The sequence below is a fragment of the Siniperca chuatsi genome, linkage group LG15 (assembly GCF_020085105.1).
Source record: "Siniperca chuatsi isolate FFG_IHB_CAS linkage group LG15, ASM2008510v1, whole genome shotgun sequence".
NCBI lineage: Eukaryota > Metazoa > Chordata > Actinopteri > Centrarchiformes > Sinipercidae > Siniperca > Siniperca chuatsi.
The window spans coordinates 9834554-9846399 of record NC_058056.1 but is presented as its reverse complement, the minus strand read 5'-3'; positions in this window follow the sequence as shown (position 1 = coordinate 9846399).

Here is an 11846-nt window from a genome sequence, read left to right as displayed (position 1 = left end):
GAATAACTAAAAACCAGCTTTGGAACATTTGTTCAACAGTATGTCATGCAGTTCAGACTTGGGTGATATGTAACATTGTAGTTTATTTAATATTTCTATTTCTCACGCACACCATCCCATAAGCCTTCGACCAGCATCACAAGTTTGCCTTGAGAGAAGGTGTAAAGTCCATGGGTGAGTTGAGATGCTGCACACAGGACTGTAATAACAGCAGGACAGACATGGTGAAACACTGGAGATAATTTTGGGACAGCAGCGATGACAACGTCCTAGTTGAAATGTTAGAAAAAATACATTAGAAGAGACTGTTGGTGGATATCATATATCACACTTGCTTTGGTAATGTAAACATCTGTTTCCCATGCCAATAAAGCCCCATTGAATTGAACTGATGAGGAAGAAACTAAGTTACAAGGACACAAGTCTGCACTGATACATTTTCATGGGAGCTGTAGATTTTTGTATGCTAACGAATGAATAATTGTTTAGTTTTGTTAAAATCACAAAAGTTTCATCTTCTAACAGCATGTGCTGTAGAAGTTAAGCATTTATCTTAGAATAGGGATGGCAAACCCCAGGGATTTTTCAGCGTGACTGATGAAATACATGCTTAAGGCAATAGTTTGACATGTTTTGGAAATATGCTCTTTTGCTTTCTTGCCAAGAGTTCAATGAGAAGATAGACATGACTCTCACATCTGTATGATAAATGTGAAGCTACAGCTAGCAGCTGATTAGCTTAGCTTAGCATAAAGACTGGAAACAGCTAGCCTGTAACAAGTCTTGTTGTGACTGTGAGGTTGCCAGGCAACAAGTGGAGACATCAAGAAGTTATTGCTTACTGCTGAGGACTAGCCTAGCATATAACCTCCCCTAAAACCATAACGTGTAATTTTTACACTTTTTTTTGTACAGATTAAGCACACAACATTGTAATTAGTGAGCTTTAGAGGTGCTGGGAGGCAGATTTTGCTTTTGGACAGAGCCAGGCTAGCTGTTTCCCCCTGTTTCTTCTAAGCTAAGCTAACTGGCTGCTGGCTGTAACCTTATATCAATCTTCTCATCTAACTCTTGACAAGAAAGCAAAAAAGTTAGTGACAGCTAGTGGAACAGCGGCTAGACAGGAAGTGGCATCAGGACTTTGACCCTCTGGGGTAAGAAACATGAGCAGTTATACAATCAGCCAGATGGTAAAGATCATTCAAACCACTTAATTTGGAATAAAAAACAAAACCCAAAGTGAGCACGTTGTAATGTTGGTAATATTCCTCATTGCACAGGAAAACTGTGTGCACTACATCTACAGTTTGAAGCTGTAAACAAAACGTTGAACGCCTTTATTTTCTTTTCCATATAAGTTTAGCTAACCTGATAGTTTGTTTAAAACCTGTCTGATTGCTGTTTCTAGCCCCATCAGTCTTTGCTGTGTTCCTCCATCTCAACAATTACCTTGGTGAGTACAATGTTATTATTACCTACAGGAATTATGGCCTAAAGAGTACGGTCTAGACCTGCTCTATAGGAAAAGTGCAATGAGATAACTTCTGTTATGAATTGGCGCTATATAAATAAAACTGAATTGAATTAAACCACGAAAATAAGACCCAAGTTGTAATAAACCAGAAGTATCCTACATCCTCTTTCCTCTATCTGCCTCTGTGTTTTCCTCAGAGTGCATGTTGATTTTAATACTGGTCCCTCCCCCCCTCCTCTCTCCCCTCTGCGGTATTAGAGGGTCCAAATCCACCGGCCATTCCAAACTCAACAGACCCGCTGGCATTGAACTCTCTCCAGCTAATCCATTTGTATGTTTTCAATTACATATGGGGAGCAAGTGGACAGTAAGCTCTCGGCCTCTGCCCAGAAAATGCAGTCCCCTCATGACCTGAATATCAAGCTACAGAAGGGGGAGCGAAAGGGGAGGGAGGGGGGAGGGAGGGAGGGATGTATGTGGGGGGTAAAACAAAAAAATAAAAAAAATAGGTCACATACTTCCCAGTTCCACGCCACAGAATTGGATTGCGCTGAGGAGAAATAATCACGGTCATGTTTGAATCTGACAGGGAGATTGCCGGACTGCCGTTCCTCTCGGTCACCCAGGACGAGCCAACTGGCTGAAGGGATGATGCAGTTTTCTGTGGTGAGCGTCGGTGGAGTCACACTCCATGTTGGTTTGAAAGTAACCCCAGACAGCAGAAAATCAGAGGGATGTACCCCACCGTTCTCCAACTTCAGCTTGTGGAGATGCTTAGAAATTAGTTTTTCACGTAAAAATAAATGACATGTATAGAAACAAATCCATAACATATTACATGGTCGAGATGCCTGGGGCATAAAATCGGCTGAGCCACATTAAAGAATATGACCAGTAGCTGCCACATCAGTTTTTATCTTCAAATCCCTCAACACGATTATTATTTTCTCATTTTAATCTCACTCCTCCTCTCCTTCCATCTTTTAGTCTGCCTTTCTGTCTGGCTTCCACTCCTCTGTCCCTTTTCCTCCTCTTTTCTGTCTCTGCTCATTATTCACCGCTGTTGGGGAAACCACTTTTAGGTTCAGCAGACCTCGAGCCGAACCCATCCTCTCACCTCACCCCTCCCTCTTTCATCCTTTTCTCCCCTTGATCCCTCCCACTTCTTGCTTCCCACAACCTGATGAAAAGTGCCCTTGACAGGCTCATCAATAACGCAAGGAGGCTTAAACACACCTCCAGGTTCAGCCCAGAGCTTTTTATATTTCAGAATTAGATGCTGATGTCTTTTTTCTCTTATTCCACACTATTTCAGTCTTATTAGCTTAAAGCCGTCACTCCTCTAATTCTTTTTCCTCATATCCGACACAAGTGCTGCTGCTTTTTCCTTCCTTATCCTTTCCTCTTCCTCACCCTTCTGGAAACACAAGAAAAGAGTGGCTTTGTGACCACCTTCCTTCTTTACTCCAATCTTCCCCTTTTCTTCCCCCCGCTTCCTCTTGCCATCTTTCCTTCCATCAACCAGTCCTGAAGGCTGGACTTTAATAAATGTCACATCACATCAAGCAAAGCAGCATCTGTGGAGCAGAGAAACGCAAAAGGAAAGGGAAAAAGAGAGAGCAGAGGGGGCCGACAGTGTCCCCTGCCTCTCCTAGCCTTGAAATAAAGCAGCAGAGAGGTGGATGACGGTGCAATTAAGTTGCCTTCCTCTTAGGGTTTGTCCCATGTTTTCCTCGTACTGTCTGCAATTTTCCCTGTGCGGGGACCTTTTAATCTCTGTGCTCTGTTCATGTGTAAAACACAAACAAACTGACATGTTTCTTTGTGTCTGCCTCATAGTCTCCCTCCTGTGCTTCCTTTCTTTAGAAGAGGCGAGTGATGATGCAAAGCAAAGGATTGTGGAGGAGGTGAGACCTTGAATGTCCCCAGGAAGTTGCAGAGTGCGAGTATTTATTTTTATTTTTTTTACATGGATGCGATTGTAAAAGGGTGATTGAAGAGAGAAAAATCAACAAGGAGACAATATATGCAGGTCTTTAGGGAGTGCATGTTTATGTACATTAAGTTCACACATGAATGCTTCATACGTATCAGCATAATAAGTGTGTTTTCATGATTACATTCCTTTCAACACTGGAATGTATGTCTGACTGCTGGCATTTAAGTGCATGTTGCAGCATTTACACAAAGCCGAGCCAGAGCCAGCCCCTACTTCCTGTGTCTCATCCAGCCAGCCCAAAAAACAGAGACAAGTTTACCCCCACATGCATCAGTGCCTCTGTATCGCGTGCGCTTCACTGAGCAGGGGAAAGTTTTTCATGTTTGGCATTATTTCAAAGTGCTCCTTTAGAAATGACTCATGCATCAATAATTGGCAGTCCTCAGAGTGTGGCGCTACAGCAAGTTTGACCGTCTGTGCCCCATATAATGTAGTGTCTGCCGTCAGGGAATCAAAGCTAGCCACGGTTCAGGCTTTTAAAAAACAATGCTGTGATGCAAAATAGAGTGGAGTCTGCTGCCTCGCTGGTGTGGCTTCATGTTCAGAGAGAGTTTATGTTTGGCAATCACAGCAGTCAAACTCTTCTGCCCTCGATGAAAGTTTTACAGTAAAGTTTAGTCTACATTAAAACTACAGGTACCACTTTCTAATAAGGCATACTTTATAAGATGTAACTAATAGCTTTATTACTGGTTATTTGATCATTTATAGATCAGATTTATAGATCAGTGATAAGACATTTATTTTTGGTTGGTTGACTGTGGGTTGCCAGGTTGCGAAAAATCCTTTAGATTGTTTTTTTTCTTTGTAGCTCTTTAATTCATCATGCAGGAACATTCACAACTACAGCTGTTTTTGGTCCTTCTCTTTTAGGAGGACAACTTTAATCTGTTGGCAAAACATTCTCACCACAACGTCCATGATTAACTGTTCTGGAGCTTTTGATCGTATCACATATGAGCAGAAGAAGTTGGTCCAGTTGTCATGAAATTTTAAATGCTCAAATTTACATTTTTCTGAGCCTTTTCAGGACTTCTTGTCCATGTTGGCATAAAAGTTCAAATTGGAATGAAATTGAATGAACATTCAATCTCAACTTAAATCAAATTACTATCATGATCACAACAGTAAAATTTATATTACTCTTATTTATATTTCTGTTTGACTGAAGATTCTAAAATTGATATTATTGTAGTGGAATAATCCATTATTACTGATTTACTTACATTCAAACTGTAGGTCTGCTGGCTTATGAAGTGAGAAAAGCAATGACCTTTTAGAGCTCGATTAATCGTTTAGTCTGTGAAATGTCAAAGAAGAGTAAAAAAAAAAATGCTACTAATGCTGCTATTGTCTGGCCAATAGTCCAGAACGCAAAGATATTCAGTTTACGATTATATCAAACAGAGAAAAGCAGCCAACCAGAAGCAGTGAATTTTTGGCATTTTTGCTTGAATAACGACTAAAACAATTAATTGATAGTCAAAATAGTTGCAGATTAATTTTCTGTCGATCAACTAATCGCATAATTGTTTCAGCTCTAGACCCTTTATTAATGACATAGCCACTATATAATAATCTGAAGTTAGAAATATTAGTAAGTCAAAAGGGTCATAGGTTTCTCACTTCTTGTTATTAAGTTATTAAGATGAATGAAACAGTTATATAAAAAAACAAGTTCTGCAACTCGTCATATCAAAGGTTGCTCTTATTAATGCAACCTTTATAAATCATTAAAACCACTGAACATTAATGAATCAATTAGATATAACTTATAAAGTCATTATAAAGTATGCTTTATTAAAAAAGTGGTACCAGTATTGCATCAGTAAGAATCCACGTATTTACATTTCAACCGTACTGAATATCTAAAAGGCAGAGTGTGAAAGACAGAACCTCCTTGTAAGAACTGTTAATTCTCAATGAGGCGTCCACAGGGAACAGGTGGGTTCTGAGCTGTGCCTCTCAGGTGGTGTCAGAGGGGGTCAGGCGCTGTACGGCTGCTTCTAATTAGGCTGTCTCAGTGACAAGTGTATCCGCAGCCTTCCCAGGCCACGCCACGCGGCGCCGGGCTTAACTGAGCGAGTAATGGGTGCCCAGAGAGAGCAGCGTGACCTCACAGTCCCTCCCCGCCGGCTATGTGGCCAATTAGATGAACACTGGGTAATGACAGCGGTGGCTTTGTTTATCTCTGTGTGTAATAGATAGGGTGCGTACATCCATACAGATGTCTGTGTGTGTGTGGTTTTGTGTGTGTGTGAGTGTATATGTTCACCCTGATGGAGGACGAGCCCTCGCCACCTGCTCAGAATGCATTTTTAGGGCAGCATGTGTCAAATGATGACATTAGCACTTCTAATAGACCACTGGCACTCTATAGCTGCTGCACAGGCACAGCCTTAGGTCTACTGTTGGAGTGTGTGAGCCAGCTTTGTCAGCTAAATCAAATTTGTCACGCTCCATGGATCCTCTGTTAGAACAGGCGATTTCAATAAAACACGAATACCTCCCACTTTGACCATTTTGGAAACGCCAGTGCTTAAGATTATAGCTAGTAAGTCACACATACCCATGGGCTTGCTCATGGGTGGGACACCAGTGAAACATATACACATTCACTCACACACACACATGCACACCCAAAGGCACCAGTCGGCAGCTAAGTCGCTAAGCAGGGTGCTTAGCAGAACCAACAGCAGGGGAAGGGAAAACAAACACAGGGGCCACCAGTAAATCACCTCCATCCACTGCAGCTCACCAGGCATTGGATGGCACCAGGAGGCCCTGTGAGAAACAGCACTCAGGGAGGAGGACTCAGTGGACCTGCGAGGTGACGAGGGGAGACCCACAGTCCTGGCTATCAAGCCGAGGAAAACCTAGTGAGTGATTGATGCTGCTGGGATCAAGAGGCAGCAGAAGGTAAAATGAGGATACTCACAATACCCAAACCCTTTGGCTCACCCTGGCTTATTTTTCCAAGCAGCAGAAAGAAGAGGGAGGAGGGCAGGATGGGTGGAGAAGAGTGAAAGACAAGGACATGGTCACAGCTGTGCCAAATATCTATCCAATGTCCCTCCCTTTCACGCCCCAGACTCCCCTTCCCCTTCACGCTCCTCCAATCCCATCATCCCAAATGGCAGGAAGTGGGGCCTTTGCCCTTTGACCTGTCAGGAATGTTTTCCTACTCTGTCCCAGCAGAAGCAGCAGCAGCAGCAGCAGAGCTCCCTGCCCCTGACGGTCAGGCCCGTCACAAGCTGATAGAGAGGAGCCTGAGAAATCATCTATCCACATGTGTTGTGTATATACAGAAAGTCTAATTTTTATCCCCCACTGTTCTAAATGTGCAATATAATCACATAACTCTGTCTGTGCCATTCCACAAAGCATGAATGAATGTCAGGAAGAAGACGCCTCTGATGTGATGTGACAGATAGCCTGGCAGGCCAGAATAGGAGCCTGTGTGTCCCCGTGGCACAGTGCCAGCTACCGAGTGAGGTATTACACCATGGTCCTGGGTGAGCTGCCTTTGGTAATGGCTGTGAATGGGCTGTATCTATGGGCCATTACTCTATGGACTCAGCTGAGGCAGCAGGGTAATGCTGACTAATGGAGATAAACTTTTCGAGTGATGAATAGTATATCCCGCTGATGAGGCTGTGCAATGGCCGCTCCCCATTCCCTGATGCTTATTTGTTCATTTCTAAAGCAATGGCCATTGAAAAGGAACATTAGTTGGCACAGAACTGTAGATAACTTGTTATTGAATGGAAGAGGAGAGTGTTTATTCTAGCTGACTATTAAACCGTGAATCTATTGTATAAACCAGACAGCAAATTAATTTGGGGATGTATTCACTCTATTGTAGCAGTGATTTTGTTTTTCCTGCAGTAAGCTCTTTGTTAATGAGATGAATGGAAAGCAATACTGCACGTACAAAGTAATACAGTATAAGCTGACAATACAGTTGATTACCAATATTTGCAATGCTACAGACTGTGACGTTCAAGAGGAATTCCCCTATTGTTTAACATCTCATACAGTGTTATGGAAGTGACCCCCTGTTTTACCCCTGCCCTCCTTCACTGACCATTTCTGGCATCAGGCCCTCTGGCACTTTTCAGGACGGCTCAGTTTCCTCTTATCACCTATTAGATCCAGATGAGACCCAGGCCTCCCCAGACCACGGCCCTGTCTCACATCTCTGTTCACAATTCAAAGCAGATGGCGGCTAACACAAGCCAAAGCCGCCCGCTGAAGCTGCAGTGCTGTGTTTGCCAAGACAAGACGGGGCCGCGTTAGCTAACTCACAAATTCTCTTCCATTAAAGGGAGCATGATTGAATGTCAGCTGAAGCTCATATACTGGAATAATACTTTGATTATATACTTTATACTTTACTTGTATTATATAATACTAGGATCTTAAATGCTGTTTTCCTTTTCACGCAACAAAAACTGTCAGTCACGATGGCATCTACAGTGTGGCCAAGGCGTGAGCTCATAAAGGTCTGAGGGAAATATGAAACAGTAGATTGAGGAGATCCCTCCCAAACACACACACAAGCCAGGGAGATAGGGCACATCATGTTGAGGCTGTGTGATACTGTCACACACTCATAAAAGGCTCATTTATATGTGTCTAATGTTTGCTCCAAAGCTGCCCTGAAGCCCTTCTCTTATGAACTGTATTTGACACACCTATATCATTAAACAATGTACACATGATGAATTGAATTTTTTCTTCACAGGGTGGAGAAATCTCAGTGTTAATGGCCTTCATGGGGCACTAAAACTCTCCAGTGAAAGTCATACTAATAAAATTATTAGGTTTGGGTAAGGAGCTCCGTTAAAGCAGGTTTCATTACAGCTTTTACAGACTTAAAAACACTGAAGCTGGTGAATGAAATTATATCATACTGATGTGGGACAGGGTTCATTTTGGCACCTAATTGTGATTTAATTTTAATCTTTGTCTTTATCTTTTGATGAAAATATATATGTTTAGCCAAAATCTCTCATTTTAGTCAACAAACATTAAAGACATTTAGTCTCATTTTCATCTGGCATGTTACATTTTTTGTCTTCTAAGCATTTCGAGGCTACAGATGTCGCCATCTTTGATGTGTTACAATGGCTGAAGGTCTCATCTATCGTAAAGTTAACTGACAAATTTACACACACAGTGCCCATGTTAATCTGCTCAGTAACGCAACAGAGTCACTCTTAATAAATATCATTTATTCATTCATTCCTGCGGGATCATTCCGAAGCTGTATTCACTCACTTGTTCACTAAAATCTGATCGACTGTCCTGAGTTGAGCAGCTAAAACATGGGATATATAAGCAATATTTCTTTAAAGCGGCTATAGTCAATATTTTTGTATTAACAGGATCACATGATTAGCTGTCTGTGAAAGGGGTCACTTGTAGTGATGAACCCACAGAGAATGATCACTCGACTCTGTAGTTCCCCTCAGATCTACTGAGCGTTTTAGCTCATTGTTTTGGTTTTTACAGTCCACATTACTGTTTTTTGTTCACTCTCACCGTTCACATAGCGTTGTTTTCTGTTGTTTTTCTGGCCTGCATGTTTTCATGGTTTGTCCCGGCTGTAAATTGCTGCTTCTTGTCTAATTTTTGTGGCATTTACTAAATGAATTTGGTCAATAAATCTGTAAAAACTGGTAAAGTTAGCATTACTGGCAGAGACATAACATTACTGAAATGCAAGATGCTGCTTCTTAGTTTTAATTCCTTGACCAGAATTTGAATACAATTTTGTTCGCTAAGGTAGTGTTTTATTTAGTTTTAGCCTCGTTTTCAGGAATAAGATCGTCAGCAAATGCTTTAACAGTTTTCGTTGATGAACACTGGTGTGGGATGACATTAAGAGACAAATTACTGAAGACCAATATCAACACAAACCAAACAAAATACTGACATTCTAGGCCTCTATACCCATCATGGCGTCCGCGGCCGCTCCCCTTCTCCTTGGTTTGGTGCTCATGTGCTGGGGTCTCTCCCCTCTCTAATCTCTGTTTACGTTACTGTCTGTCCCGAGCATTCAGCACCTAATCGGGTTCTCTCCGGTGCCAGACCCCATTATCGTGAAACAGGGCTTCCTCTCTGACCTTTCATAACTGGATGACCTTTGACCTTGTCCTTCTATATATGCATTCGCACACATACACTACCAGGCCTCCGCCTAAAAAATGTGTTATGCAGTCCAAGACGGAGCTGCACTCATGCAGAGGGAACTGGAGTATGAGTGATTTACTGCTTTTCTGGTTTTTAACGGGGATATTTTATATATTGTGTTGTCACCTCTCTGTCTGTCTGTCTGTCTGTCTGTCTGTCTGTCTCGTTTCTCTTTCTGTCCTTCCCCTCCCTCCTCTTCCCTCCTTCTATTTCTCTCATACCCTAATCTCCCCCACAGCGGTTTCCAATTAAGATTAGGCCCCAAAATGGAGGACTGCCAAAGCTCTGGTAGGGGTGTAACATGTGATGTGATAAATGACTGAGAATTAATAGGATGTAATAAATAAATAGTAACCAGGCCAATAAAAAGATAGCATATCATATGTTTCCATGCAGACCTCCTGAGCTCATCCTACAGGGAACTGCAAGTTCAATCTTGATTAAGTCCAGTTTTCCTCCATTTAACCAGTCATTTTCAAATCACTTGGGGACAATCATCTTTAGATAAGCCACCTCGTATAAAATGGCTATGACCTTTATATAACCCAAAGTCTGTGTGTGTGTATGTCTGTGTTTTTACATCGCTATGTAGGCTGTTTTCTACATTCCTGCATTTTACAGTATGTTTAAAGAGCATTCATGGTATTTCCCTTTAATATTTGTTACACCACAGTGTCACAGTGTTTCCTTGCTGTTCTTAAACAGGAGGAATCCTCTCAGGCTGGCGGCGAGGACATTTATTCATCACAGTCGACTCCCCCAGTCTGTTCATTGGAGCACCGACAGACCAATTCATTCCATTATACACAGACAGAGCCTAGTGCAATATCTACTGTATGATGGGGCGGGACAAAGCAGAAGCTTTAAGAGGAGTTGTATGGCAACGCATCTCCTCCAGAAGGAGGTTAGACGTATTTTTACTGCTCATTTGCATGTATAAGCTCTTTAAGCGCATTTGTTTTATTAGGTTGCAGTGAGTCCATAATTAGGTGGTTTAAAGAGCATTTTAGCTTCTGCATGCATGTGTGAGTGTGTGTGAATGCACTGATGGTGTGTGTACAGTCCATTGATCGTGCTCTAAGCCCAGCAGCCGGCAGTGAGGTAATGGATGATGCTGCTGAGCGCTATCTGAACCCCCTGACCTCTGCCGGCTTCACTGACAGAGCAGGAAGAGGATCAAAGAACAGATAGAGAGGGTCCAGGACATAGCAACTTGAAGGGGTGGAGGTTTTGGGGGGGGGGAGCAGGATGAAGGGATGAGAAGGAAAAAGATGTGGGAGGATGATTGATTGAAATTATAGGACGGAGAAGATCGGATGAGAGGATGGAGGGATTTGCTTTTGTGGGTCAAAATCTGTCTCTGGTTGAGTCTTTTGATCTTTCAAATATGGATTTCAATCAATTTACCCCCACAGGAATCACCCGAGCTATGCAAATATGCTTTTTCATAATACAAAGTGGCGGTTATGTCGAAATCCCGTCAAAGTGCTGTTTGTCTGTTTGGAACAGAAGCTGGAGGCAGAGCAGCCACCCCTGAAGATGTGTTGATCTGGTCAGCTCATGTTTCTCAGTGTTTCTCAGTCGTTCCCACTGCGGCAGACCACAGAGACAGTCCCATGGTGGCCTCCATCCCAACCACCGCCATCTTACATTCCACCGCCGAGCAGGGGGACGAACCTGCACCAAGGAGTCACAGTCACAGTTCCCTCCCACCACCCCCTGTGAGAAATGTTCCCATGAACTCAAAGCCAAAGAAACATTTTACATGATGAAAACATTGAAATGCTGATTAATTGTACATCTGCTGTAAGTCAAAATAAATTCTCTTTGTGGTTGTTCAACTTTTTTGTACTGCTTACATAGAATGCCCCCCCCCCAGCTCTGATGATTATTACAATACAGATTTTCAAACCACCAAAGCAAACACTCGCTATTCCAATTCCATTCCACTGGTGCAGCCAATCTTGAAAGAAATAAGAGCACCACATTTAGTTTTTGCTGAGCTCAAGATTTTCCTACATTTCTAAAGAAAGAAACAGCATCACAAGACAAGAGGGAAGTGATGAACTTGCAGTAAACTTTCTTTACTTGAGTCAGCTCCTGCAGTCTCATTTGAGTGGATTTCCTCTAGTGTTGTCCACTTAGACTGTCCGCGGTTGGCACTAGTTACCTGTG